The 26,473-nt window shown below is 43.4% G+C and overlaps 1 pseudogene; it reads left to right on the top strand.

Annotated features, from left to right (window-relative positions):
- Window positions 1-827: 827 nt before the first annotated feature.
- LOC114789811 (actin-related protein 6-like) overlaps window positions 828-26,473 on the top strand; it is a 45,659-nt pseudogene continuing 20,013 nt past the window's right edge.

The following is a 26,473-nucleotide window of genomic DNA, read 5'->3' as shown; positions in this document are numbered from 1 at the left end:
TTAAATTAACACTTTTTTTTAAAATGGTTAAATCTTCAACACTATTTCAGAGTTCAACTTCAGTGTTCTTTATCTCATAAAACATTAGAGGATTAGAAACCACACTGGTTGAGTTGGGCAGCCATTTATTTAAATTCAAATATACCTGCATTCATATTGATTTAACTTTTGAATGCCGACGAGGAGTTGATGGAGACCTTGGAGGAGAACCAAGTACAGCTTCAGAACCTCTCGTGACCTTTAAACACAATGCTCACAGTCTAGAGCAGACTTCACACTTGCAGCTGCGGTTCTCCACAGCTCAATCAGTCATCTCCATTTGGTTGGAGGTAAAGAGGACCTTGTCCCACCAGATGAGCAAATTCATTGGCTCTGAAGACATTTGTTCCCAGTTAGCTGAGGTTAGAACACGATGTTTGATATAAACTGACTGTGCAAACCTCATTTCTTCACTCTTCTGTGTTTCTACGTACGTTTTTCTTCCCATATTAACTGTGTCATTTTTACACAGGACCCCGGATGCATCGACACAGATTTTAAAAAGCTGGCTGACAACCTTCAAAAAGCACCCGATATTATTGAGGCCACAAACAAACCTGGACTATTACCCACACCAGAGGACCTGAGGGAGCGGTGTGGACTAGTTTATTACATTTTTTAAGCAGTGCTAGGTGTATAATTATCATGGACATATTCATTCTTGTTATCATTGATTGGGTTTTTTGTTTAGCCCTATAAGCAACATTTCTTTTCCTGTGTGAGAATTGCTCTTCCCTGTCTAAACACACACACACACACACACACACACACACACACACACCTGACCTATGTGTTGCTGCAGGCTAGCTCGGAGTGAGGAAGCACTGCTTTACTACCTGGAGAACAAGAGGAAGGTCTTCCCTCGGTTCAACTTCATCTCATCTACTGACTTGCTGGACATACTGTCCAACGGCAACGAGCCACAACAGGTAGAATAAAACTGCAGCATAACACCTGCATTAACACAACTGATTCAGATTCGTAATATGCTAATAATGCCATTTTTTCCAATGCACCCCCCATGTTGAACACAAATACAAAGAAATTGAGTGATTAATTTCATCAATGCTTGATTATAATCCATAAGAGATGCAATGAAATTGTTACTGTTGCATTGGACTGCTTGATCTGTGATATGCTTTTCTTGTAGTCAAATAAGAATTTTTATTGATTTCTATTAATTTATTTATTTAGGTTCAGAGACATTTGTTAAAACTTTTTGATAATATAGAAAAAAATTTGAGTTCTCCCGCGACGCTGAGGGGATCCCCAGCAAGACAGCTGTGGGTATGACCAGTAAAGAGGACGAGTTTGTCACCTTCAACGAGAACCCTGTGACTGCACTGGCCCGGTACTCCACCCCACCTTGTCTGTATTAACATTTTACATTTATGGCATTTAGCAGACACCTTTATCCAGAGCGTCTTAGAATCACTTGTTATAGGGACAGGCCCTCTTGTCAAGGTTAAATGTCCTGCTCAGAGACACAATGCTGCTGAGTGGGATTTGAACCTGTAACTTTGTGGTTTTAGAGACAGTATAATGTTCATTACTTATGTTTCAAATGTCCTTATTTTTCTCTCTTTCAGGTGCTTCAACTTGAGGAGTTGCTGTCCGTCCACCACTCAGTGCTTGTTGTGGGCAGCGCTGGCACAGGGAAGTCACAGATTCTAAAGTCTCTGTATAAGACCTACCAAAACATGAAGCGCCAACCAGTGTGGGCTGACCTGAACCCCAAAGCTGTCACCAACGACAAGCTGTTCAGCATCAGGAGCTCTGCCACACGCGAGTGGAAAGATGGTGTGCATGTCTTGTGATAACTGAAAATGTGTATGATGTAATGTGTGTGATGACTTTGCTGTTAATTTAATATCTTCTTTTCCCGCCAAATCGGTTTTCTAAAACATGGCATAAACAGGTTAGAAAATGTTGTCTGACTTTGGTCTGTATCTGCTCTATCATCTGCCGTTGTTACGGCCACCGGAATCAGAACTCAGAGGAGACGAGGAACCTCGGTGCGGTGGAAGACGAGAGGGAAGAGTTCAGGAGGCACCGAAGGGGAGGAACGGTCTTACTGGGTTTCGAAGAGAGAGGAGCCGGGACGTGATGACATAAGTCACTCAATGACTGAGCGGCTGGCAGCTGCTCTCTAGCCAATTTATAGGAGTCACGTTACCTTGTTTCCGTGTTACTCCCAGTCACATGATGGAATCATGTGACAGTACCCCCCTCCCCCTCCAGGGCTGACCCCCAACGGCCCCGGAGTGGATGCGGTACGCTGCCGGTACTCAGTCACCAGGGAAGGGTCCAGGATGAATACATCTCCAATAAGGTCCGTGAAGGGCGATATGTCATCTGCCACAATCTTTGGAATGTTGAAGTCTCTGATTGCCTGGATTGACGTCTTGAGGATGTTTTGGAACTGGCCTTGAGGATTGATCCACCCACCTTTCCAATCTATTTAAAAAATAGTGCAATTCAATACATTTTTTTGGTCTATGGCTATTTCTGGTTCAAATGTGTCATGCAGCCAAAGTGGTGTAAGATTGGACATCACAGGAGCATTCTTTTGTTTTGCCTAGCGGCCGTCGCAGGACCATGCCTTTGTTTTGCATAGCGACCGTCTACAAGAAGATATGTGACATTCCTGTGCCAATTGTTGTGCATGAAGATTCAACACCTCTGTTTTACATGCCTTTTGTCTGACGGCAACGTGTGAAGTGTTGGCCGCCAGGACCGCCCACTCTCTTTGTCTTCCCCAGATGGGAGGCACCGGGGGCGTGACATCAGAAACAACAGGTTCTGATTGGTCAGTGACAACTTCCTGTAGGCCAGGGGTATCTGCTCACATGTGGAAAAGGGGACTGAGCTTTATTGCTCAGTTGTTTTCCATCGGAAGCCGGAAGGCTTCTGAGTCTTTCTCTCTCTCTCTCTCCCTCTTTACTCTTTCTTCTCATTTTTATTTTCTCTGTAACCTTGGTACCTTTTTACATTCAATATTCACATGTAACTACAATAATTTACCGGTGTTAATAAATTAGAAACTGTTCATTTTTAACCTCTATTGTGCCATGCCTCTTTCTGCCAGGTAACATCAAGTTGGAGTGGTTTGAATACAGTGCTTTGAGTGGAGGGAGAAAGAGTTTTTCTACACTCTCTTCTCCCACACCACATGGTCTTTTTTACAGTGGCAAATACATGTTTTCTCTCATTTTCTACCAACTTACGAACAGGTTTTGTTGCTATACTGAGTGTGGTGAGTTACCTGTATTTCTTGTTCATTACTAATAGGCTTGTCAAATCTACCTTTTATGACACTGGTTGAGTATGATGTTACGTCATTTAGCACACACACAATCCAAACTGGCAGATGAGATATTTTTCATGATTTTAAATGATTAGTTACTGGACCTAAACGAGCTCAAGGATATTTGTCTTATTCAGGAACACAAGGGTAGTCAGTAGTATTTTAACCCGTGGTTTTTACATTTACATTTACATTTATGGCATTTATCAGACGCCCTTATCCAGAGTGACTTACAATCAGTAGTTACAGGGGACAGTTCCCCTGGAGCAACTTAGGGTTAAGTGTCTTGCTCAGGGACACAATGGTAGTAAGCGGGATTTGAACCTGGGTCTTCTGATTCATAAGCGAGTGTGTTACCCACTAGGCTACTACTGGTTTTGTGTCCACCTGGTTCATATGGAAGTTAGTCACAAGGCTACTGCCATGTCAGGTAATGCAGTAAACTGGTTAGCATGTGCATGTGTGTAAATGATGGTTCAGAGTACCTGCTTCCAGAGCAGCTCCTTGCAGTGTTTGTACAGGGTGTTAAGCTTTTTAGCCAACCTTCTGGTCTCGATTTGGAAGCCTTCGGCCACAATGAGCTCGAAGTCTGGGTCCACCATTGCACATAAACTCCTGCTTTAACTCTGACCAGGATCAAGTTGCTCAGTGAATCATCTACACATTTTTTGGCTTCAGTTTAGCTGATGAAATGACCCACTATGAACCTGGTTCCACAGGCTTCAGTAATAGCAACAATGGGCATTCAATATCAGCAACATTTGACTGGTAACTCATAAAAGAATTCCATTCGTCATGTGTGCATGGACGGCATAAAATGGAATAGAACAGGGATTAACACTTACTTGCTCTTCTACTATTGACAGATCCTCTACAGAGATCCAGTTGAACTTAAAGCAGCCCCATATCCTGGCCCAGAGCATTTAAGATGTTTCCACAGCACTGAAGGAAAGACAAAATATTAATTATTTGTGAACTGAATTAATTGGAAATGACAAATCAAGAGAAATAAACCAGTCGTTACTATGCAGTAAACTGTTTCGTGTACTCAGGGGTGAACAAATGCAGTAACTTCCACCAGGAAGCTGAGCAAGTGCAGCAGTGTTACCTTGTAGTCCATCTGCTCAGAGCGGTTAAACACGTTAACCATGACGCCCAGGGCCAGACCCAGATCTTTGATGGTCTCTGTTTTGCCATTGCCTGCAGGTCCAACTAGGGCTCCACCCATGTCAAGATGAAGTGACTGAGTTAGAGTTATATAGCACCTGTTACACACACACACACACACAAACACAAAATGATGATTAACAAATATTAACAAAGCATTCCTGATCTGTCTCATCCCAGCGGTGTCTGAGCTCAGATTGCCACAGAAAGTGTTGAGAGTTCTCCACCTGCAGACCAAGGACACGTTGAGCCCTTTATTCTACAGAATTATTAGGCAAGTTGTATTTTTGAGGAATAATTTTATTATTGAACAAGAACCATGTTCTCAATGAACCCAAAAAACTCATTAATATCAAAGCTGAATGTTTTTGGAAGTAGTTTTTAGTTTGTTTTTATTTTTAGCTATTTTAGGGGGATATCTGTGTGTGCAGGTGATTATTACTGTGCATAATTATTAGGCAACTTAACAAAAAACAAATATATACCCATTTCAATTATTTATTTTTACCAGTAAAACCAATATAACATCTCCACATTCACAAATATACATTTCTGACATTCAAAAACAAAACAAAAACAAATCAGTGACCAATATAGCCACCTTTCTTTGCAAGGACACTCAAAAGTCAAGTCAAGTCAAGTCAAGTAAACTTTATTGTCATCTCTTCTATATATTGTACAGATATACAGAGAGACGAGAAGACGTGGCTCCAGTTTACACAGTGCAACATAAAAGTAGACAACAAAAAACAGATGCGTCACATGAAATACAATATATAAATAAATAAGATACAAATTATACATTTTAGCTAAAAATTAAGTGTTAAAAAAGTGACCAGTGATATATACATGTTTAGACTGTGCAAACAGTAATGATAGTACAGTTATTGGTTTCAGTGCAACATGAAGAGGTAGTCCGTATAGCAGCGTGTGCATAATTGCAGCAATGAGGTGTAAAGTGCAGAGGTGCAACAGAGTTAGTCCGAGTGTGCGAGTGTGTGTGGGGGGAAGTATGAGCGCAGGGCCTGCCATCCATGGATTCTGTCAGTGTTTTGATGTGTTCACCATCAACCTTTCTTGCCAGCCACGCTGTCGAGTACTTGGACGCGTGTGATGGAGCATTGTCCTGCATGAAAATCATGTTTTTCTTGAAGGATGCAGACTTCTTCCCGTACCACTGCTTGAAGAAGGTGTCTTCCAGAAACTGGCAGTAGGACTCAACCCGAAAAGGCCCCACAAGCTCATCTTTGATGATACCAGCCCAAACCAGTACTCCACCTCCACCTTGCTGGCGTCTGAGTCGAACTGGAGCTCTCTGCCCTTTACCAATCCAGCCACGGGCCCATCCATCTGGCCCATCAACACTCACTCTCATTTCATCAGTCCATAAAACCTTAGAAAAATCAGTCTTGAGATATTTCTTGGCCCAGTCTTGACGTTTCAGCTTGTGTGTCTTGTTCAGTGGTGGTCGTCTTTCAGCCTTTCTTACCTTGGCCATGTCTCTGAGTATTGCACACCTTGTGCTTTTGGGCACTCCAGTGATGTTGCAGCTCTGAAATATGGCCAAACTGGTGGCAAGTGTCAGACAAACCGGGACCAGAACGAGAGAGACGTGTAGGAGGAGACGAGGAACCTCGGTGCAGCGGGACGCAGGGAGGCAGGTAAGTTCCTCCGCGCTTATCTGCGAACGTGGACGGCGCGAGCCGCAACACCACACTGATGTTGTCGTTCGCGTTTTGAGACACAAGACAGGGCAGGACAGGGCGACAGGAAGGAGTTCGGGAATCAGGAGAACAGAGAGGACAGGTACGGTCTTACTGGGGTTGAGGATTTCGGGGCCGAGTCAAATGACGTGCGTCATTCAATGACTGAGCAGTTGACAGTTGCTCTCTAGCCTAATATATAGAAGTCACGTTACCTCGTTTCCGTGTTACTCCCGGTCACGTGATGGAATCATGTGACAGCAAGTGGCATCTTGGCAGCTGCACGCTTGACTTTTCTCAGTTCATGGGCAGTTATTTTGCGCCTTGGTTTTTCCACACGCTTCTTGCGACCCTGTTGACTATTTTGGATGAAACGCTTGATTGTTCGATGATCACGCTGCAGAAGCTTTGCAATTTTAAGAGTGCTGCATCCCTCTGCAAGATATCTCACTATTTTTGACTTTTCTGAGCCTGTCAAGTCCTTCTTTTGACCCATTTTGCCAAAGGAAAGGAAGTTGCCTAATAATTATGCCCACCTGATATAGGGTGTTGATGTCATTAGACCACACCCCTTCTCATTACAGAGATGCACATCACCTAATATGCTTAATTGGTAGTAGGCTTTCGAGCCTATACAGCTTGGAGTAAGATAACATGCATGAAGAGGATGATGTGGACAAAATACTCATTTGCCTAATAATTCTGCACTTCCTGTATTTATATTCAGGCAACTAAACTGGCAAAATGCACAAGACACTGCACAAATATAACCAATGACCAACCACTGGAATGAACTCATAAATGGGGGCAGATGCATAAACTGCAGTCATCATTCATCCTGAATAGTGCGGTGACTTCCATATTTTCATTCATGCTCAAGGAAAACAGAATTCCCTTCTCTGAAATGATCTTGGCCTCCACATCTCTGGTGTGGAGACCAAAGGTGCAGACAGTCCTGATCTTCTGTCTGTCTCCTGGTGAGAGCTGGCCAGTCAGCTTGGAGATGAGTGTGTTGAGCTGATGGACCTGCTTCTCGTTGTATTGCTTCATGCCTTCCTCCAGTCGGGAAAACACCAACTCTACCTCGAATGCCCACCTTATCTGTGAAGACGTGAGAGCCACCTGGAATACACACAACACACATGCAACCCTTCATCAACATACATACAAACACGGATGCAAAGATCCCAATCCCAGATACACAAATACACTATACTGGCCACAAAATGCCACATTATCCACTCCTCCAGGGGCTTGTCCTCATAGGCACGGAGCGCCTGAGACATCTCATGTCTCACTGTGGCCTTCATAGTGACCAGCACACTTTCCAGCCAGAATTCAACCTACACACACACACACACACACACATAGAGAACAGGCTGGAACGTATGAACAGACACTGTGCACACACACACACACATTCTCTTCAGTAATACAGGGTGGTAGTAGCCTAGTGGGTAAGACACTTGCCTGTAACCCATAAAACCACAAAGTTACAGGTTCAAATCCCACTCAGCAGCATTGTGTCTCTGAGCAGGACATTTAACCTTGACAAGAGGGCCTGTCCCTATAACAAGTGATTCTAAGACGCTCTGGATAAAGGTGTCTGCTAAATGGCATAAATGTAAAATGTTAATACAGACAAGGTGGGGCCAGTGCAGTCACAGGGTTCTCGTTGAAGGTGACAAACTCGTCCTCTTTACTGGTCATACCCACAGCTGTCTTGCTGGGGATCCCCTCAGCGTCGCGGGAGAACTCAAATTTTTTTCTATATTATCAAAAAGTTTTAACAAATGTCTCTGAACCTAAATAAATAAATAAATAGAAATCAATACAAATTCTTATTTGACTACAAGAAAAGCAGTTGATCACAGATCAAGCAGTCCAATGCAACAGTAACAATTTCATTGCATCTCTTATGGATTATAATCAAGCATTGATGAAATTAATCACTCAATTTCTTTGAATTTGTGTTCAACATGGGGGGTGCATTGGAAAAAATGGCATTATTAGCATATTACGAATCTGAATCAGTTGTGTTAATGCAGGTGTTATGCTGCAGTTTTATTCTACCTGTTGTGGCTCGTTGCCGTTGGACAGTATGTCCAGCAAGTCAGTAGATGAGATGAAGTTGAACCGAGGGAAGACCTTCCTCTTGTTCTCCAGGTAGTAAAGCAGTGCTTCCTCACTCCGAGCTAGCCTGCAGCAACACATAGGTCAGGTGTGTGTGTGTGTGTGTGTGTGTGTGTGTGTGTGTGTGTGTGTGTTTAGACAGGGAAGAGCAATTCTCACACAGGAAAAGAAATGTTGCTTATAGGGCTAAACAAAAAACCCAATCAATGATAACAAGAATGAATATGTCCATGATAATTATACACCTAGCACTGCTTAAAAAATGTAATAAACTAGTCCACACCGCTCCCTCAGGTCCTCTGGTGTGGGTAATAGTCCAGGTTTGTTTGTGGCCTCAATAATATCGGGTGCTTTTTGAAGGTTGTCAGCCAGCTTTTTAAAATCTGTGTCGATGCATCTGGGGTCCTGTGTAAAAATGACACAGTTAATATGGGAAGAAAAACGTACGTAGAAACACAGAAGAGTGAAGAAATGAGGTTTGCACAGTCAGTTTATATCAAACATCGTGTTCTAACCTCAGCTAACTGGGAACAAATGTCTTCAGAGCCAATGAATTTGCTCATCTGGTGGGACAAGGTCCTCTTTACCTCCAACCAAATGGAGATGACTGATTGAGCTGTGGAGAACCGCAGCTGCAAGTGTGAAGTCTGCTCTAGACTGTGAGCATTGTGTTTAAAGGTCACGAGAGGTTCTGAAGCTGTACTTGGTTCTCCTCCAAGGTCTCCATCAACTCCTCGTCGGCATTCAAAAGTTAAATCAATATGAATGCAGGTATATTTGAATTTAAATAAATGGCTGCCCAACTCAACCAGTGTGGTTTCTAATCCTCTAATGTTTTATGAGATAAAGAACACTGAAGTTAATCTCTGAAATAGTGTTGAAGATTTAACCATTTTAAAAAAAAGTGTTAATTTAACGTTGGAAAGTGTGGAGCTATACCTATGAACACGTCCATACTCTCCATTGAAGAGAAGGTCTCGGATCCGAGCAGATCTTCACTGTCCAAGTTCTCCGCCGTCAGCAGTTAGGATGCTGAGTTTGTGAATAAGGTGCGCACTGCATCGTGGGACCTGTAGTTTGTACCTTATCAGCGCCTCATATTGCCGGACCATGAGCGAGCGGCGTGGCAGCCTGAAGGACTCTGTCCTGAGTGCTGCTTTAAGTGGGCGCTGCGTCATGTGTAAACCAGTTAAATGGGCCAACGCACAGTACTTTACTGCACCCTGGTGGACAGCTCTCTGTCTCCAGCAGCTTCCCATCACAGTCTGGGAAAGCATGAATGCTTCACTTTATTTGGGTTTATATAGCTCCACACCTTTTTAAAAGGTAAGAAATCACTAACTCAGAGTAACATTAGAGGATTAGACACAACGCCGGTTGTTACATTGTTACTATTTGGTCTCCTGTGTCGATTCAAAATGTTCAGAATTAATTCCAGCAAAAATACTTTTTGAGAAATAACATTTATTTTTGTATTCATACATTTGAATTAAACCATCGTGGATGCAGGTGTAATGTAAAATCTTTTATCTGACACAGTGTATGAACTATTTATGAATTATAAGATCTGACATTTTTATTAGAAACCAGTTGTGGCCTAGCGAGTAAGGAAGTGGACCCGTAATCGGAAGGTTGCAGAGTGATGACAATCATTTCTTTTTTCACTAAATCGGCAAGGTCTTCTTTAACTTTAACTTTAATTCCACCGCTACATTCAACTCTGCGAGATTATCTGTGCGTTTCTCCTCTGATCCCAGCATATTTAACATGTGAAACGTTCCCTGTATTGTCTTCTGTGCCTTCTGTCCTCCGCGGTTTCATTTAATGAACTGGAATCGAACTAAAGACTGTCCTGGAAAACGATGAGTTCTTCTTCTCTTCTGAAAACGATTGGTTCCATTTTCAGGATATTGATAAATTCCCTGTATTGAGGACACTGAAGGAGTTGCTGCATGGTGCGGAACTTCGGTGGTCCAGGACTTTTCCCAGTGAGGTACAGGAATCTGTCCTTTCCCAGTATCTGTATCCAGGTGTCCTGATGCTCCTCCAGCTTCTTTTTACATGATAATAAGTCAGACTGGTGAGTGAACATTAGCAAGACGTCCAACTGGGGAAAGAGCAGTTCGCACAAATGATCATTGTAATAGTGAAACCAATAACCACAGTGCCACATATATCCCAGGACAAATTTAAAATACCATAATGGGTCACAACCATAATTTAAAATTTCAATCAAATCCTGCGAGTCTGATGTCTATCTTAGTATGTCTCTCAGTGCCTTTGTGTAGGGTATGGCTTTCTGAAGACAATCATTGTCTGTTAATAAAGTAAACTATTCTATCTTTTTTATGACTGCTAGAATGTCACTGGGAGGTTTGCTCCATCCTTTCATATATCTCTTCAAAAGATATTTACAGAATTCATCGTGTCCATAAATCATTGCAGAAAGAAGATCAGAACGTTTTTAATAGTCCCAATACTGATAAGGGACCTCTTAGGATTAATGGATAAATTTGTCTTTGTTTTTTAAAGAAATATAAAATTATTAGCTTTATTTGATATATATATATATTCTTTGTAGTTTAAATAAATTATGAGTTGTGTCACATGACGCATGTTTAATCTTTGCCTGAGCAAAAAAATAAAGTTTGTTAAATTCTTTATTATATTAATGTTCTTTTCGGTCTCTTTTCTTTATTTATTTCTTTGTTATTTACAATTTTTGGATCCAAAAAGTCAGCAAACAGCTCATTTAATATTCTTTTTAATCTTTACAATAATCTGGTTAAACTAGATAACAATACACTTCCAGCCTTATGCACCTCCTAACAATTGCACATCTCTGCTCTTTTTGCACATTTCTGCTCATTTTTGTCTTGTGTCCTGTTTGATAGCGGTGGCATAGCGATTAAGGAAGCACCCCCCCATAAGGTTGCCGGTTCGAATCCCGATCCGGCAGGGTGCCAATGAGGTGCCACTGAGCAAAGCACCGTCCCCACATACTGGTGCGCCTGTCATGTTGCCCACTGCTCACCAAGGGTGATGGTTAAAATACAGAGGACACATTTTGTGGTGCCACCGTGTGCTGTGCTGCAGTGTTTCACAATGACAATCTCTTCACTTTCCCTTTCACATGGCTAATCTTGTTAGTATTTGTCAGTACATGCTTGTACACTATCGTGTCTGTCTGAAATGGGGGTGTGTGTCTGTCTGTCTGGTTGTCATGTCTGAGCTTCTTTTTTTGGTCTTTATGAAAAACTTGTTAAAACAAGTGTAGTTTTTTCTGTCACTATCGTGTCTCTGAAAATGCGTTGGCATATTGAGATGATCTATTTTAGCACGTCTGCTGCTCGCCAACCGGAATCCGCAAGAAACACTCGACACAGAACATTCGTTTCGTCTGTGTTGTGGCGCCGAACATAAAAATATGTAGATAACTGTCAAAGTATTCAGATGGAGGCGAGTGAAATTCTTGCCCACCGTTACCCTGAAATAGTTCAGGAAGGGGCTATTTATTAATGTAAAACCCACAAATAATAACGATTAACTAGAAGCCAAAATTCCAGGGGAAATTTTGATGGGTCTGTCCGGGCATTGGTCACAGCTGCGGGCATGTAATTTGTAAAATGGGAATTCTTTAATGTGGTACTACAGTATCACTTCAAAGAAGTTTTTTTTTACAAATGCTACCAATGCTAAAACTAGCGATCAATACATTCCAATGGGAAATTACCCTGTTTCAGCGTTAATAGCTCGGCCAGGCCCAGTCCGATCGCTTATAAAAGTAATAGCACACCTCACGCAACAAAGCTCTAATTTTTGATATATAACACGCGGGTGTGCGTGCTTCGGTACGACCCGCATTAATTGCCGAAAAAAGGCTGAAATAATAAATAAATAATTTTTTTTCGCCCATTTACACTTTTTTGTTTTCCCAAATTTGTGCATGATCCGTAAGTCAGACGGCGATAAACCATACGTCAAATCGTCGGCCTTGGCGAGATCTACGAGACGACATCAATATCTTCTTTGTATGTCAAACCGTCTGGACACAAACTCCAAAAAAGTCCAATTTTGGGCTAGAATAATAAACGCGTTCCGAAAACGCTTTTTGGCTAATTGCGCGCGGACCGTAAATCCGGCCGAGCCGAGCCATACGTCAAACCGTGCGGAACGACAAGCCGCACGATTTGATATGAGAGTCGTGTGTGTGCTGTGAAGCGTTTCATCGCAAATTCTTGGAAACAAGATTTTTTCACACTTTTAATGTTTTGGACGTGATTTGTGGCCCTCCTGTAATCCCCAAAGAAGCAACCAATACGTCATTGTGTGTGGAGAGGTCAGGCCTTCGGCCTGACCTCTCCGTTTTTTTTGTGCGTCTCACGGCCTTAACGTGGCAGCCACAAATGCGAGACATGGCCTTTTTGGCCTCCTTCCCTATTTCCCATGTTTTCCTGACCACTGTTGGCGCTAGCAACACATCCAATATGTCAGATCGTGTGTCTCGGCGAGGCCTTCGGCCTCGCCTCGACTCCCGTGTCTCTAGCTTTTACGGCTGGTCACAGGGAGCTGAAAACCTCTTCCTCTGCGCAACAGTAAACCGTACTTTTTACGCTTTGAACCCGATTTGTGGGCGGGCCGTGCGATCTACCAAAACAAAAAATATATCATCGTGTGCGGAGTGGTCAGGCCTTCGGCCTGACCACTCCGTTGTTTCTGTGCGTTTCACGGTCTTATCGTGGCGGCCTTGGACGTAAGACGTGTCCTTTTATTGCCTTTTTCCCGGTTTTCCGGCTTTTCCCGGGTTTTCCAAACCCCCGTTGGTGCCACCGACTCGTCCCATACATCGGATCGTAAGACTCGGCGAGGCCTTCGGCCCCGCCTCGATTTTCGGGTCGCTAGCTTCAACGGTTAGCCTCAGGGAGCCAAAAACGCGTTCCCGGCACGATGGTAAACGGTACTTTTTACACGTTTTAACCCGATTCGTGGCCGGGCCGTACGACCTACCAAAACAAAAAATATATCATCGTGTGCGGAGTGGTCAGGCCTTCGGCCTGACCACTCCGTTGTTTCTGTGCGTTTCACGGTCTTATCGTGGCGGCCTTGGACGTAAGACGTGTCCTTTTATTGCCTTTTTCCCGGTTTTCCGGCTTTTTCCGGGTTTTCCAAACCCCCGTTGGTGCCACCGACTCGTCCCATACGTCGGATCGTAAGACTCGGCGAGGCCTTCGGCCCCGCCTCGATTTTCGGGTCGCTAGCTTCAACGGTTAGCCTCAGGGAGCCAAAAACGCGTTCCCGGCACGATGGTAAACGGTACTTTTTACACGTTTTAACCCGATTTGTGGCCGGGCCGTACGACCTACCAAAGCAAAAAATATATCATCGTGTGCGGAGTGGTCAGGCCTTCGGCCTGACCACTCCGTTGTTTCTTTACGTTTGACGGTCTTCGCGTGGCGGTCTTTAACGTGAGACATGTTCTTTTTTGCCATTAATAGCACAATAATAAATGGTCTGTCTTCCTGACAGACCCAATAAGTGAAAGTGGAAAAGGAGCAACATTATTACCCCTCATGCACCACATTTTTTATATATTGATATATGAATATGTGTTCTTGTCTTGACCCGTGTGACCCTGTATTGTTAATAAGAGGGACCGTGAAGATTTCGCAGATTAACACGCTCGGCCCTTTTGTGTGAATTGCCCTGAGCTCACAGTCAAATATAAGTTTAAGAATCTCTGCAAATGTCAACCCTTATTCTAGACAACGGGGCGTATTTGGCTAAAATGTGTTACAGCCACGGTAAACCCAGGTAAGTAGACTAATAATGATTTTTTTAAAAATGATGTTAAACTGTATATTAAACTAAAATATTGAATAATAGTAAAGTACTTAAATCCTTGCGTGTCTAATAATAAAGCAAATGTACCTTATTGTTATTATTGTATTATTAATACTATTATTAATGCACTCTGTAGTGTTACTTATTCCTTTTTTTTTAATTGCTTCCTCCCCAGCGTTATCCCAGAATATCCCAAGACGTCTACTGCCAACCAGCAAGGACCTGATCGGGACTTTTCTACATTCTTCCTTTTCAGAAGGTCATTTTGTTTGGGCCTGTGTCAGTACGTACACTGATGATGCTTCTGTACCTCTGCTGACTGCAACATCTGACCTGTTTTAGGGCCACCTGGTAAGCTGGGATGGGACCAACTCTTTGGATAAGAAACATTTAAGGTGCTGCAGTCATTGTTGTTGACCTAAAAATGGAACACATCTTCTGTTTATTACTACCATCATATTTTAGTGTATCCCTATCTTGCGATACACACTGGAATTTTGTATTCAGCAATGTTGTCATGCTGCAAGCACAAAGGAACGGTACTTCTACACACTGTACATTTATTATGCATATTACGCTCATTTTATTTCCTGGTTGACTTTGCAGATACAAGTATAGTGATTACAGAGCCCTACTTCAACTTCACCTCAACCCAGGAGTCCATGAGTGAGATCCTGTTAGAAGAATACCAGTTCCAGGCAGCCCTTCGTATCAACTATTAAAAATGTCTGGCTGGTACTACTTAAACACATTTCTTTTTTAAAACTGGATTCTTGAGCGCTCACCGGTACTTTTGTGAGAACAGTTCGGATCTGTGCTGCATTGTGGTGGGCAGAAGCTTCTCCTTCACTCACATTGTCCCCTACTGCCGGGGCGGGAAGATGAAGGACGGGATATGCATGTCTGTACTAGTTTTAACTGGTTGTGTTCGCTTGTGGTACTCGACAGAATTAATGATGGTGGTAAACTGCTCACCAATCACCAATCAGGGATTATTTAATATAGGTAAGGTATTCAGAGCAGAATAATGGCTATAGTCTGTTTGCTTGTAGCTTTCTTGCCTGACATTGATGTTCCCATTACAGGCAACCACATGACATGGATGAAACCCATGTGATGAACCAGGTGAAGAAAGATGTGTGGACGTGGACGTGGAGACAGCAGAGTAAGTGCATCTCACTCGACCAAACCAGAATCCCATCTGGCTTCAGATGTAACTTGGGCTGAAGGTTGAATGTAGAAGAGAAGATGATGAGAGATTTCAGCGCTTTCTGTAAGATACATATAAGATATGTTTTGATGATGATGATAATGTTTCAGTCGTATGGTTTTGTTTACGCTGAAGCCACGACAGGACATGAACTTCACCGTATAAGACGACCGAGCAGATCCTGCATCTTATCAACAAGCACTTTGCTTTTGCTGAAATGCTCGTCCACTCCTCAGACATTGGAATTCAGGAGATGGTCATTCCAGAGGCTCTGATCAGCTCCATCAGAAGGTGGAAGACCTTCTCAGTACAAAGTGTCATTCTTTGGACACAGCTGAACTTTTTCCATGTTGTTCTTTCTGCAGAGATGCAGCACCATTTCTTCAAGAACCATTGTGCTCACTCGGGGCAATGCCCTGTTCCTGGGGTTCCGGGGCTGTGTCTACCAGGAGGTTCGTGCCCACACGCCTACTGAGTTTCAAGTGTCTGTCAAAAGTGAATATCAAAAAGACAAAGGCACATGTCTGTACATGGTCAAGGTTTACCAAAGTTGACCTCATGTCCTTCCACACCCTCAGTCCTATCTGCTACTCATGGGAAGGAGGCGATACCTTTGGCTGAAAATCCTGATTTCTAACAGATGGTGGTGACCTGAGAGGACTACGAAGAGAATGGACATTATATATGTGAAGAAAAGTTCTATTTAATTTCCTTAAAGACGGAAAATCTAATGATGCAGCATGTGACAATGAATTGCAGCTTTTTATGTTGTAAATATAATGTATTTCTAACATGGAATACTTTTACTTTTGTAGTGTTAATATGTACTTCAAAAAGTGCACAGAGAAGTAGTGACGTTTCATTTCGGGAATTTGTTACAGCCTTTAAATTCTTTAAAAATAATTTTTGTAGAACCTGTTGTGAATTTTTCCTTAGAGACCAGGAGACGTTTTTGGACATCTTGAAGCAGAAGTTTCTCTTTATTCAGACACTCGCTGCTTGGCACTGCAGTCATCAAAAAGTCGTCTAAGACAGGGATGCAATGTACTTTATATACATTTAGGGGGCGGTGCTTAGATCTAGAGATCAAGAACCTACCTGGGTGACGACTCCAAATGGTCTTAAGGGAGCCCCTAAGTGAAAGTCTTATCTTTTCCAGTTTAATGAAATAAAGAATATCTCGAATCCAGTGAATCTTCTTGCCAGTAAGGTAGTAAAAGGCCAGCACGTCCCTTTGATGAGCAGACAATGAAGGAAGTGAGGAGAAAACCCCAAACAATGCCCCATGTGGGTTGGGTTCTATTCTTTTCCCCTCAAATTCTGACATGTCAAATATCTCAGTCCTGTATTGGTGTAAAGAAGGGCAAAGCCAGAACATATGATTAATATTGGCAGAGGACTGCTGACATCGGTCACACAAATGCCCTCACAGATTCGTGACAACCGCACCGTAGTATAATATGAATGGTGTGGGATTTTAAAGTGTATGAAGCCAAGTTTAGCGCGAAAAGATGATCCATGACCTCGCAGCAGAACCTCCTCCCAAATCTCTTCAGGAATTTCCTGTCCCATAATCCTCCTCCAAAAGTGTCTTCAGAGGGGCTAGTGAATTAGCACATACATTTCAAATTTGATTATAAATATAAGAAACCGAACCTTTCAGAGATGGAGTTGGTATAAGAAGGCCATCTCATCTTGACCCTTCTGCACACAAGGAAAAATCCACAAAAAAAAAACTCTAGGAGAGAGAGAAAAAAGAAAGGAAGAAACGTTGGGAAGGAGTGATACAGAGAGGGACCCCTTCCAGGGTAGAGTGAGCCTGCAAGTGGTGTCAGTGCAGGGTTGGTGATTGTCCAATAAAAATATAAGTCCCACAGTTGTAGAGGTGAAGAAGTCCAGAGTGTAGTCCACCGTCATGGTGTCCATTACGTGTCCATTATGATGCTACTGGTCCATTTGAAAATCCATGAAGCTGTAGTTGTAATGGTGGTGGTGGCTGTGGTTTACGATTGCAGTCAATCGTAAATTTGATGGGTAACCAGTGCAGTGCAGATTGTAAGACTGGGGTGATGTGGTCACATTTCCTAGTTCTAGTTTGAACTCTGGCTGCAGCATTCTGTACTAGCTGGAGTTTACTGATACTAGAGCATCCAGACAGTAATGCGTTTCAGTAATCTAACCTTGATGTAACAAAATGCATGGACCAACTTTTCTGCATCATGCATTGAAATTATATTTCTTATTTTTGCAATATTTCTAAATTGAAAGAATGCTATCCTAGTGACATTATCTACATGTGATTCGAATGAGAGACCTGCATCAATGATGACACCTAGATCCTTTACTTCAATACTTGGTGAAATAGAAAGGCTATCCAGGGTAGTCAGACATCTAACGTCTGGCTGCTTGAGATCCAATTACAAGAGCTTCTGTCTTATCAGGGTTTAACAGAAGAAAGTTGGTGAGCATCCACTGTCTAATGTCCGTCAGACAATTCTCTATTCTGTTCAGCTGCTGCCTCTGATCTGGCATTGCTGACAGATACAGCTGTGTGTCGTCAGCGTAGCAATGAAAGCTAATACCGTGTTTGCAGAGGTAACATGTATAGGGAAAAAAGTAACGGACCTAGGACAGAACCTTGTGGAACACCAAACTCTACTTTACTATGTGAAGACGAAACACCATTGGTGTCCACAAACTGATACCAATCGGTCTGATATGATCTGAACCATTCAAGGGCTGTTCCCTTAATCCCAATAACATTGTCTAACCTGACAAGGAGAATAGCGTGATCGATAGTGTCAAACGCTGCACTCAGATCAAGCAGGACAAGCAGCAAGATGCGTCCCTGATCAGAGGCCAACAGCAGGTCATTAACCACTTTAACCAGCGCTGTCTCAGTGCTATGATGAGATCTAAATCCTGATTGATATACTTCATGGATATTGTTACAGTCTAGGTATGCGCTCAGCTGCTGGGCTACGACTTTTTCTAAGATATTATATAAACGGAAGGTTGGATATCGGTCTATAATTTGAAAGCTGACTGCGATCAAGATCTGGCTTTTTAATCAGGGGTCTAATGACTGCTACCTTGAACGAACTTGGTACGTGGCCGGTGCTAAGCGACGAGTTAACAATTTTGAGGATAGAATTTATAATATCGGGTGCTACTTGCTTAAGGAACCTTGTTGGAATCGGATCCAAAGCGCAAGTACATTGATTTGACGAAGAGATTATTTAATTAATTCATGTTCTCTAATAAAGTTGAATCGTTCTAATCGGTGGTCGTCTATTTGAAGATTATTTTCCATTGAAATATCGGCGGAGCTATTTTTTGTTCTTTTAATCTTCTCTCTATTCGTGGCTATTTTAGTATTAAAGAAAATCATCACTACTATGATGATATTGAGTGGTAGTATCCGTTTCTGTCTTATTCCTGGTTAGTTTGGCTATAGTTTTAAACAGGAATCCGGGATTTGTGTCTATTAACGAGGACAGATACGTTGATCGAGCCGCGCTAAGAGCCTTCTTATAGTTAAGTAGGCTCTCCTTCCAAGCTATTCGGAATATGTTTAATTTACTTTGACGCCATTTGTGTTCTAATTTCCGGGCGGTCTTCTTAAGCGAGCGCGTGTGATCATTATACCAAGGAATTAAGTTTTTATCTCTTACTATCTTCCTTTTGAGGGGAGCGACATTATCTAACGTACTACGCAGTGTTAATTCTAGACATTTGGTCGCTTGGTCGAGTTCAGCGGGGTCTGACGGTGAGTTTATCAGCGTTGATAAATCTGGTAAGGTATTAATAAACCTCTGCACTGTACTTGATTATCCATTTTTCTCTAAAACGAGGGGAGCTGAGTTTATTGTCTGAGACATATTTTAAAAGCGATGAGGAATCTGAGATTATTTCAGATTGCGGAAGAATAACTGTCTTCTATATTTAAACCGAAGGTCAGTACAAGATCGAGCGTGTGACCACCTTCATTATACTAACTCCAACTGAGTCTAGAATAGACAGGAATGCTAAAGTGAAGTGATTGTCACATGTGATACACAGCAGCACAGCACACGGTGCACACAGTGAAGTTTGTCTTCATTTAACCCATCACCCTGAGTGAGCAGTGGGCAGCCATGACAGGCACTTGGGGAGCAGTGTGTTGGGACGGTGCTTTGCTCAGTGGCACCTCAGTGACACCTTCTGATTTCGGGGCCGCTTCCTTAACCGCTTTTAGAGAGTCTTCTAATTGATCACAGTGGATGTTAAAGTCGCAGACAATTAGGGCTTTATCCACAGATACAACTAAAAGTTGGAGACCAAATCTGTAAATTCACTAAGAAGGTTCAGGGGGTCTATAAATAATAATCAATGGACAGAATTTATGATTTTTATTTTGTGAGACTACATGAGTTATATTGGTATGTAGAATCTCAAAAGAGTTAAATCCATGTCCGGGTTTATGAGTAATACCGCGGTTATCATTATAAATGACTGCGACGCCACCTCCTCTTCCAGTTAAGCGAGGTTGGGGTACATATCTGTATCCAGGAGGACTAGACTCGTTTAATGCGACAAATTAGTTTTGTTTTAACCAAGTTTCGGTCAGACACAGTACATCAAACCCCTGATCAACAGGATGGAAAAACATACTAATCGGGGTTTCGCCCCAGAAAGAGTGTGTAAGGTACCTTAGTCAGGTATCTGTGCAGCAGAAGCTCTCAATAAACTTTGTTATTTTCCTCTGAACCATTTGGCTGAGATTGTTCTTCTGCTAAACAAATAATTTTTATTTCCACGACTGCGCGACCCGGACAGGGGTGATGTAGTATTGGAGGAGGGGTGGTTACATCCTGGGTAATTTTTAGGTAGGGTGACCAGACGTCACATAAGATAATAAATATTATAATTTATTAGTCCAGAAAATGATTGTACAGGAGCACAGTGTAATATAAGAATATTGTGTGTGTGTGTGTGTGTGTGTGTGTGTGTGTGTGTAAACTAGATGTGACATGTCAGGAATTCACTCGGTTACATAATTTACATGTGATTACAGAAAACTGTCACTCATAATTTACATTTACAACTAAACTACCGCATATCCTGTCCGGCGACTTCAATCGTCTCGAATATAATCTGTAAAAAGCAAAGACGCTTTGAATAAAGACATTAAAAAAGCGAAAACGTGTAAATAAAGTGGTGTGTGATTTGAAATCAGCGCGCCAGGGGGAATATTGGGGAACTGAATTTCCCGTAAAACACCGGAACCTACAGACAAAGTTCAGAACGTCTCTGTACTGGGTCACATGACCAAAACTCGAGCCTCCAATTGGTTCCTCGGGTTCACACCACAATTTTCTTCCGTGGTTTTAAGAGTGGCCTGCTTTGTGCGACACCAAATTAGTTTCAGCTCTGTTTCATGAACAATTCCTTTCCTCGTAATAAAAAGCATCTTTAACTTTTGAACCTTATTGGCAAATCAATGTCAACTGCAACTGAAATGACTACTTCTAATGCACTTTTTACTAGCTCGTTTCAACTATCAACGATGTTGAGATCGCGACAACTAACACAAATTCAGTCAATCCGCGCAACTCTAAACAATGTAGGATTCGTTTCCTCGGGAGAATGTAGGGAAACATATTTATATACATCCCTGTGACGTCCCTCCTCGGTTTCATTTAAGGAAATTTAATGTAACTAAAAATTCATCTGGAAGACGATGAGTTCTTCTTCTCCTCTGAAAAAGATTGGTTGAATATTCAGGATATCGATAAATTCCCTGTATTGAGGACACTGAAGGAGTTGCTGCATGGTGCGGAACTTCGGTGGTCCAGGACTTTTCCCAGTGAGGTACAGGAATCTGTCCTTTCCCAGTATCTGTATCCAGGTGTCCTGATGCTCCTCCAGCTTCTTTTTACATGATAATAAGTCAGACTGGTGAGTGAACATTAGCAAGACGTCCAACTGGGGTAACAGCAGCCAGACCTTAAAATCATTGTATTCGTAAAACATATAAGTACAGTGCCACATATATCCAAGGAGAAATTTTAAATACCATAATGGGTCACAACCATAATTCATAATTTCAATCAAATACTGCGAAGGTTTGTTTGATGTACATTATAGCATGTCACTCAGTAACTTTGAGTAGGTTATGGCTTCGTGACGTTGGTCATCTTTTGTTAATAAAGTAAACTCTTCTACCTTTTTCATGACTGCTACTATGTCACTGGGAGTTTCGGTTTTCATCCATATCTTCCAAACAAATTTACAGAATTCATAGTGTCCATAAATGATTGCAGGAAGAAATCCACAACGTTCGAATTTACAGGCATAATGGAAAACTATCTGCATAGGCTCGTTGTTTTTTAAAGACTCAAAAAAATTCATATTTTATTCATATGGTTTTGTTAAAAGATTTTTTTGGTTTTACTTTAAATAAAGCGACGTGAGGCTTTAAATCCGAAAAGACCCGATTGCTCCTCCCACAAGGTCATTTAAAGAGCTGAAATCTGTTTGGTACGGATGTTTAAACTTCGCCTGAGCAGAAAATTATTATTATTGGGTCTGTCAGGAAGACAGACCATTTATTATTGTGCTATGAATGGCAAAAAAGAACATGTCTTACGTTAAAGACCGCCACGCGAAGACAGTCAAACGTAAAGAAACAACGGATTTGTAAAATAAAACTTCTTTGAAGTGATACTGCAGTACCACAGTAAAGAAGCCCCATTTTACAAATCCCATGCCCGCAGCTGTGACCAATGCCTGGACAGACCCATCAAAATTTCCCCTGGAATTTTGGCTTCTAGTTTTTTATTTAATTCTTAGTTTTTTACAATTTTTTGATACAAAAAGTCAGCATTTTTTAACCTTCCGACAAATAATTTTTATAATCTTTACAACAACCTGTTAACCTGGATAACAATACACTTCAAGCCTTATGGACCTCCTAACGATTGCACATCTCTGCTCGTTTTGCACATTTATACTTATACTTACACGGTTTCTTCTCAGAGAGAACGTTGCGGCAGAGGTTCTCACGCTATTTCTTTTCAGAGGGACGTTTCGGCCAGGTTCTGACACGGTTTCTTCTCAGAGGGAACGTTGCGGCCAGGTTCTCATGCTGTTTCTTCTCAGAGGTACGTCGCGGCCTGGTTCTGAAGCGGTTTCTTCTCAGAGGGAACGTTGCCGCCAGGTTCTCACGCTATTTCTTCTCAGAGGGACGTTGCGGCCAGGTTCTAACACGGTTTCTTCTCAGAGTGACGTCACAGCCAGGTTCTAACACGGTTTCTTCTCAGAGCGAAGTTGCGGCCAGGTTCTCACGCTATTTCTTCTCAGAGGGACGTTGCGGCCAGGTTCTAACACTGTTTCTTCTCAGAGCGACGTTGTGGCCAGGTTCTAACACGGTTTCTTCTCAGAGCGAAGTTGCGGCCAGGTTCTAACACGGTTTCTTCTCAGAGCGAAGTTGCGGCCAGGTTCTCACGCTATTTCTTCTCAGAGAGACGTTGCGGCCAGGTTCTAACACTGTTTCTTCTCAGAGCGACGTTGTGGCCAGGTTCTAACACGGTTTCTTCTCAGAGGTACGTCGCGGCCTGGTTCTAAAGCGGTTTCTTCTCAGAGGGAACGTTGCGGCCAGGTTCTCATGCTGTTTCTTCTCAGAGGTACGTCGCGGCCTGGTTCTGAAGCGGTTTCTTCTCAGAGGGAACGTTGCCGCCAGGTTCTCACGCTATTTCTTCTCATAGGGACGTTGCGGCCAGGTTCTAACATGGTTTCTTCTCAGAGTGACGTCACAGCCAGGTTCTAACACGGTTTCTTCTCAGAGTGACGTCACAGCCAGGTTCTAACACGGTTTCTTCTCAGAGGGACGTTGCGGCCAGGTTCTCACACGGTTTCTTCTCAGAGGGACACGGTTTATTCTCACAGCGACTTTGCGGCCAGGTTCTATCACGGTTTCTTCTCACAGCGACGTTGCGGCAAGGTTCTAACACGGTTCTTTCTCAGAGGGAACGTTGCAGTCAGATTCTTACACGGTTTCTTCACAGAGGGACGTCGCGGCCAGTTTCTAACACGGTATCTTCTCAGAGGGAACATTGCGGCCAGGTTCTCACGCTATTTCTTCTCAGAGGGACGTTGCGGCCAGGTTCTAACACGGTTTCTTCTCAGAGGGACGTTGCGTCCAGGTTTTAACAAGGTTTCTTCTCAGATTGACACGGTTTCTTCTCAAAGCGACTTTGCGGCCAGGTTCTAACACGGTTTCTTCTCCGAGCGACGTCGCGGCCAGGTTCTAACACGGTTTCTTCTCAGAGCGACGTTGTGGCCAGGTTCTAACACGGTTTCTTCTCAGAGGGACGTTGCATCCAGGTTTTAACAAGGTTTCTTCTCAGATTGACACGGTTTATTCTCAAAGCGACTTTGCGGCCAGGTTCTAACACGGTTTCTTCTCCGAGCGACGTCGCGGCCAGGTTCTAACACGGTTTCTTCTCAGAGCGACGTTGTGGCCAGGTTCTAACACTGTTTCTTCTCAGAGGGACGTTGCGTCCAGGTTTTAACAAGGTTTCTTCTCAGATTGACACGGTTTATTCTCAAAGCGACTTTGCGGCCAGGTTCTAACACGGTTTCTTCTCAGAGCGACGTCGCGGCCAGGTTCTAACACAATTTCTTCTCAGAGCGACGTCGCGGCCAGGTTCTAACACAGTTTCTTCTCAGAGTGACTTTACGGCCAGGTTCTTATACGGTTTCATCTAAGAGGGACGTTGCGGCCATGTTCTTACACGGTTTCTTCTCAGTGGGACATTGCGGCCATGTTCTAACACGGTTTCTTCTCAGAGCGACGTTGCGGCCACGTTCTAACAAAGTTTATTCACAGAATAACGTTGCGGTCAGGTTCTCATGCGGTTTCTTCTCAGAGCAACATTGTAGACAGGTTCTCACGCGTTTTTTTGTCAGAGCGACTTTGCGGCCAGGTTCTAACACGGTTTCTTCTCACAGCGACGTTGCGGCTAGGTTCTAACATGGTTCTTTCTTAGAGGGATGTTGCGGCCATGTTCTTACATGGTTTCTTCTCAGAGGGACATTGCGTCAAGGTTCTAACACGGTTTATTCTCAGAGCGACGTTGCGGCCAGGTTCTAACACGGTTTCTTCTCAGAGAGAACGTTGCGGCCAGGTTCTTACACGGTTTCTTCACAGAGGGACGTCGCGGCCAGTTTCTAATACGGTATCTTCTCAGAGAGAACGTTGCGGCCAGGTTCTCACGCTTTTTCTTCTCAGAGGGACGTTGCGGCCAGGTTCTAACACGGCTTCTTCTCAGATGGACGTTGCGTCCAGGTTCTAACACTGTTTCTTCTCAGAGGGACGTTGCGGCCAGGTTCTAACACGGTTTCTTCTCAGAGGGACGTTGCGTCCAGGTTTTAACAAGGTTTCTTCTTAGATTGACACGGTTTATTCTCAAAGCGACTTTGCGGCCAGGTTCTAACACGGTTTCTTCTCCGAGCAACGTCGCGGCCAGGTTCTAACAAGGTTTCTTCTCAGAGCGACTTTGCGGCCAGGTTCTAACACGGTTTCATCTCCGAGAGACGTCGCGGCAAGGTTCTAACACGGTTTCGTCTCAGAGCGACGTCGAGGCCAGGTTCTAACACGGTTTCGTCTCAGAGCGACGTTGCGGCCAGGTTCACACACGGTTTCTTCTCAGAGCGACGTCGCGACCAGGTTCTAACACGGTTTCTTCTCAGAGCGAAGTTGCGGCCAGGTTCTAACACGGTTTCTTCTCAGAGGGACTTTGCGGCTAGGTTCTAACACGGATTATTCTCAGCGCGGCCAGGTTCTAACACAGTGTCTTCTCAGAGGGAACGTTGCGGCCAGGTTCTAACACGGTTTCTTCTCAGAGCGAAGTTGCGGCCAGGTTCTTACACGGTTTCTTCACAGAGGGACGTCACGGCCAGTTTCTAACACGGTATCTTCTCAGAGGGAACGTTGCGGCCAGGTTCTCACGCTATTTCTTCTCAGAGGGACGTTGCGGCCAGGTTCTAACACTGTTTCTTCTCAGAGGGACGTTGCGGCCAGGTTCTAACACGGTTTCTTCTCAGAGGGACGTTGCGTCCAGGTTTTAACAAGGTTTCTTCTCAGATTGACATGGTTTCTTCTCAAAGCGACTTTGCGGCCAGGTTCTAACACGGTTTCTTCTCCGAGCGACGTCGCGGCCAGGTTCTAACACGGTTTCTTCTCCGAGCGACGTCGCGGCCAGGTTCTAACACGGTTTCTTCTCAGAGCGACGTTGTGGCCAGGTTCTAACACTGTTTCTTCTCAGAGGGACGTTGCGTCCAGGTTTTAACAAGGTTTCTTCTCAGATTGACACGGTTTATTCTCAAAGCGACTTTGCGGCCAGGTTCTAACACGGTTTCTTCTCAGAGCGACGTCGCGGCCAGGTTCTAACACAATTTCTTCTCAGAGCGACGTCGCGGCCAGGTTCTAACACAGTTTCTTCTCAGAGTGACTTTACGGCCAGGTTCTTATACGGTTTCATCTAAGAGGTACGTTGCGGTCAGGTTCTCATGCGGTTTCTTCTCAGAGCAACATTGTAGACAGGTTTTCACGCGTTTTTTTGTCAGAGCGACTTTGCGGCCAGGTTCTAACACGGTTTCTTCTCAGAGGGACACAGTTTATTCTCACAGTGACTTTGCGGCCAGGTTCTAACACGGTTTCTTCTCACAGCGACTTTGCGGCTAGGTTCTAACATGGTTCTTTCTTAGAGGGATGTTGCGGCCAGGTTCTAACACGGTTTCTTCTCAGAGGGACATTGCATCAAGGTTCTAACACGGTTTATTCTCAGAGCGACGTTGCGGCCAGGTTCTAACACTTTTTCTTCTCAGAGCGACGTTGCGGCCAGGTTCTAACACTTTTTCTTCTCAGAGCGACGTTGCGGCCAGGTTTTAACAAGGTTTCTTCTCAGATTGACACGGTTTCTTCTCAAAGCGACTTTGCGGCCAGGTTCTAACATGGTTTCTTCTCCGAGCGACGTCGCGGCCAGGTTCTAACACGGTTTCTTCTCAGAGCGACGTTGTGGCCAGGTT

The sequence above is a fragment of the Denticeps clupeoides genome, chromosome 5, assembly GCF_900700375.1.
Source record: "Denticeps clupeoides chromosome 5, fDenClu1.1, whole genome shotgun sequence".
NCBI classification, from domain to species: Eukaryota; Metazoa; Chordata; class Actinopteri; order Clupeiformes; family Denticipitidae; genus Denticeps; species Denticeps clupeoides.
The sequence above is the reverse complement of the archived record's forward strand: the minus strand, read 5'-3'. Positions and strand labels throughout refer to the sequence as shown.